Source organism: Triticum dicoccoides, chromosome 2B (genome assembly GCF_002162155.2).
Source record: "Triticum dicoccoides isolate Atlit2015 ecotype Zavitan chromosome 2B, WEW_v2.0, whole genome shotgun sequence".
Lineage (NCBI taxonomy): Eukaryota > Viridiplantae > Streptophyta > Magnoliopsida > Poales > Poaceae > Triticum > Triticum dicoccoides.
The window spans coordinates 720,544,882-720,549,512 of record NC_041383.1 but is presented as its reverse complement, the minus strand read 5'-3'; the positions used below and the strand labels follow the sequence as shown (position 1 = coordinate 720,549,512).

At 44.6% G+C, this 4,631-nt stretch overlaps 1 long non-coding RNA gene across 2 annotated transcripts; it reads right to left on the bottom strand.

Moving 5' to 3' along the window:
* Window positions 1–1,680: 1,680 nt before the first annotated feature.
* LOC119365847 lies at window positions 1,681–4,304 on the bottom strand. 2 transcript variants are annotated; one of them, XR_005175788.1, is made up of 7 exons: window positions 3,531–4,304; window positions 3,204–3,328; window positions 2,863–3,113; window positions 2,565–2,774; window positions 2,384–2,476; window positions 2,200–2,301; window positions 1,681–2,033 (listed from the first exon to the last, which is right to left on the bottom strand). It is a non-coding gene; the product is annotated as an uncharacterized LOC119365847 (long non-coding RNA). The 2 variants fall into 2 exon arrangements; XR_005175787.1 differs by having other exon boundaries at window positions 2,863–3,116; window positions 3,531–4,303.
* Window positions 4,305–4,631: the final 327 nt, after the last annotated feature.

Below are 4,631 nucleotides of genomic sequence, written 5' to 3'. Positions count from 1 at the left end.
AAGCCTATATTTACAAGAAAGTGAGTGGGAGCTCTGTAGCATTTCTAATATTATATGTGGATGACATATTGTTGATTGGAAATGATATAGAATTTCTGGATAGCATAAAAGGATACTTGAATAAAAGTTTTTCAATGAAAGACCTCGATGAAGCTGCTTACATATTGGGCATTAAGATCTATAAAGATAGATCAAGACGCTTGATTGGACTTTCACAAAGCACGTACCTTGATAAAGTATTGAAAAGGTTCAATATGGAACAGGCGAAGAAAGGGTTCTTGCCTGTATTACAAGGTATAAAGTTGAGTCAGACTCAATGCCCGACCACTGCAGAAGATAGAGAGAAAATGAAAGGAGTTTCCTATGCTTCAGCCATAGGCTCTATCATGTATGCAATGCTGTGTACCAGACCTGATGTGTACCTTGCTATTAGTTTGGCAGGCAGGTACCAAAGTAATCCAGGAGTGGGTCACTGGACAGCGGTCAAGAACATCCTGAAATACCTGAAAAATACTAAGGATATGTTTCTCATATATGGAGGTGACAAAGAGCTAGTCGTAAATGGTTACGTCGATGCAAGCTTTGACATTGATCCGGACGATTCTAAATCGCAAACCAGATACGTATTTTTATTAAATGGTGGAGCTGTAAGTTGGTGCAGTTCTAAACAAGGCATCGTGGCGGGATCTACATGTGAAACGGAGTACATAGCTGCTTCGGAAGCAGCAAATAAAGGAGTCTGGATGAAGGAGTTCATTTCCGATCTAGGTGTTGTACCTAGTGCATCGGGACCAATGAAGATCTTCTGTGACAATACTGGTGCAATCGCCTTGGCAAAGAAATCCAGATTTCACAAGAGGACCAAGTACATCAAGAGACGCTTCAATTCCATTCGGGACCAAGTCCAAGTGGAAGATATAGAGATTTGCAAGATACATACGAATCTGAATGTTGCAGACCCGTTGACTAAGCCTCTCTCACGAGCAAAACATGATCAGCACCAAGACTCCATGGGTGTTAGAATCATTACTATGTAATCTAGATTATTGACTCTAGTGCAAGTAGGAGACTAAAGGAAATATGCCCTAGAGGCAATAATAAAGTTATTATTTATTTCCTCATATCATGATAAATGTTTATTATTCATGCTAGAATTGTATTAACCGGAAACATGATACATGTGTGAATACATAGACAAGCATAGTGTCACTAGTATGCCTCTACTTGAACTAGCTCATTGATCAAAGATGGTTATGTTTCCTAACCATAGGCATGTGTTGTCATTTGATTAATGGGATCACATCATTAGGAGAATGATGTGATTGACTTGACCCATTCCGTTAGCTTAGCACTTGATCGTTTAGTATGTTGCTATTGCTTTCTTCATGACTTATACAAAGTTCCTGCAACTATGAGATTGTGCAACTCTCATTTACCGGAGGAACACTTTGTGTGCTACCAAACGTCACAACGTAATTGGGTGATTATAAAGGTGCTCTACAGGTGTCTCCAAAGGTACATGTTGAGTTGGCATAATTCGAGATTAGGTTTTATCACTCCGATTGTCGGAGAGGTATCTTTGGGCCCTCTCAGTAATACTCATCACGTAAGCCTTGCAAGCATTATAACTAATGAGTTAGTTATGAAATGATGTATTGCGGAACGAGTAAAGAGACTTATCGGTCCTCAAGTTGTTCTCTCTCAGCACGCTCCAAGTTAATCCTCTCTTGTGTGTTAGCACGTTCAGCTTGTAGTTGATCTTCTAAGTCATTGACCTGCTGGCTGAGCTGAGAGTTTCGCTCCTGGGTGGCTGCTGTAGCACGAGCTGTAGCACGAGCTTGCTCTTCAATCTGGATACGGAACTTTTCAGAACCAGTTGAAGTTTTGGCCATGTATCCGTACCCACGAGGCTGCGATGACTTGCATTCCAGAGTGTTTTTGTAAGAGGTCTGAAAAACATTGTTTTTCTGCTCACTTGAAAGTGGACCTTCAGTTTCAGCTTCTTTATTTTTAACCTCTTGAAGTGCTTGTTCCTAAAAATGATAGAAACAATTATAGATGCAGCATCAATATTGACACTATAAAAGATGAAACAAGAATAACACGGTCCAACGCATGAATAATCGCATCTGATGATGAAACATGTCAAATGCACATCATTGACTAAACTATAGAATAACCAAAAGTCAGTGTACTCACGTAAACTTTCTAGGAATCTGTGTTAGACCATGTTCCATCGTTTGTGTGGGTGAGTTCCCATAGAGCAATACAATCTGGCTCTTCTCCAGTTTCCAAGTTTCTCTGCAAGTAATATAACAATGAGATGCTTGAAACATGACACCATATTTAGCAGCAAGGCATACATATTTAGTTGGACTCGTACCTTCTCAAAACTAACTTGTGAGTAAGATTTTGATCCGATTATGTATTTTGTCTTCTATTTCTTACAGTTATCAGCGTTCTTTTGGTTGCGTTCCTATCAATTCATTGAAACCAAATATAACCAATGAGACTAGCCATTTCACCTTAACACATAATAGACAAACCGTGATCTTAGAGATAACCTGAAATTTTGAATCAGTGCCAAAGTACTCAATCATCCATTCCCACTCTTCTGGTTGTAAATCTTCTGGCAGATTAGCCAATCTAGCTACATCTGTTTTGTATGCCTTGTAAGTGGAGCTTAGAGTTGATCGCCAGCCTCTATATCTCTCTTTCGCAATTTTGAAAACTTTTTCTTCTGTTTCTGGTGTATCTTCCAGGTCCCATCTGTCCTGTAAAGCATACAGCAAATAAATATACATAAGCAATGCATTATCGATGGTAAAATAAGATAACACATGTGAAAAATATTGTACGCACTATCATATCTGTAACAATGAGTCAATGAATGGTAGGGTGAATGTCCGACCACATCCTCATTCCAATGAGTGGTAACTTTCTTTTCATTATGACTACCACGTCATCCTTGAACGAACGATGGTTCATTCCTACTGTACCACCCAATTTTTCAGAGAATGTAATATTTAGCTTTGCAGATCCATTGGCAAAACGCTTCTTAGATGCTTTAAAACCTTTTAGAACACCTCGCCCCTTCTTCTTCTGTCCACCAGCTTCTACAGCCCAAATCATACAAGAAAAATTGTATTACTCAGCATTAGATTGTAAGAAATGATGACACAAATGTAAACGAAAGCAAGTACCAGCTGTTGATGAAGGACGAGGAGATCAAGGACTCCAGAATTGATCTGACTGAGGCAAGAAACCTGAAGTGAACACCAGCCCCCTCAGCTCGATGCACATATCCTATCCCCGATACTCCCACTCCCTGTACAACAAAAGTGCAAAGTTTCAGTGTACATTAAGCTGAACCTGAGCCATTCTTTGTGACGAAACTTCCTGTTCTAACTAAATCTGCACGCATGTGCTCTGCTGTTGTGCTCGTCCCAGGTCAGTAGCAGTAGGAGAGCTCAGCTAACGGCAAGGCACATGAGCACAGCTCGGGCGGCTACTAGGAGGCGGCGGAATACCTGGGCTCGGGGTGAATCCTGGCGAGCAGTTCACCATCCGCACATCACTAGAAGAAAACGGCGTCCCCGCCGGCGAGCAGATCCCTATTGGCGCATCGGCGAGCAGGTCGGCTGCGAGCTGCAAGGCCTCGTCCACCTCCTAGTTGACCTCCATGAAGCGCCGCGGCGTCAGCGTCAGCACCTCCACTGCTCTCTCCCTCCGCGCCCCGCCTCCTCGAACAGTACCTCCCTTGCTTCTCCCCCTTCCGCGTCCCGCAGCCTCGTGCGCCACTAGGCCCCGCCTCCCGGTGTAGGATGACGGCGCCGCCGCTTCAGCTGGTCGCCATCGCCTCCCTCGCGCCCGGGCCTCGCGGACATCGCCATCGCCGCCGGGTTGGAGGTGGGCGCATCGCAGGGATGGTGCGGGCAGCGTCGCCCCGAGCGCGGCGGCCTGGTGCTCGCGGCGGCGCTTGGCATCGGACCGCGACGGCACCTTGCTCCGGTCGGCGAGGAGCTGAGTCGTAGCGCCGCAGTACCTGGTGCTCGGCTGTAGCAAACGCCAAATCCCTGGCCCCCTCCGCGGATCCCTCGTGGTCGTCGTCCTCGACCCCTGCCGCCGCGACTGTGGCGGGATCTGGTCAGGGAGGAGCCTCGTCGCCGGCGAAGGCCACTCCTCTCTGTATTGCGTGGCGGAGACAGAGCAGTGTGCTCTGAGCGGTGGAGCAAGGGGAGAAGAAGATAGGATTGATGCTGGCGTTCGGGATGAAGCCTGTTTTAGACTGATTTACCGAACGAAAACAAAACGTGACGTGTCAGACCTCAGTTGCTATGACATTCGTGCCTGTAATCAATGGCACAGAGATTCTAAATTACGGGTCTTTCAGGAGTTAGGAGTTATAGATTCCAAAATTTATTTGTAAAAAGTTATATCGTGGTGAAAAAAACACCAAATCCGAGAATTGTGAAGGGGCGATCCGACGCTCTCCCCTATAACGTTCTCGTCGTCAATATTTGTATAGTCATCGTCATTTGAGAAGCCAATTAACGAATGAAAAAGAGTTTCCCTGTTTATATTGTAAAACAATCATCACATACGTTGAAGCAACTGATACAAAATGAACG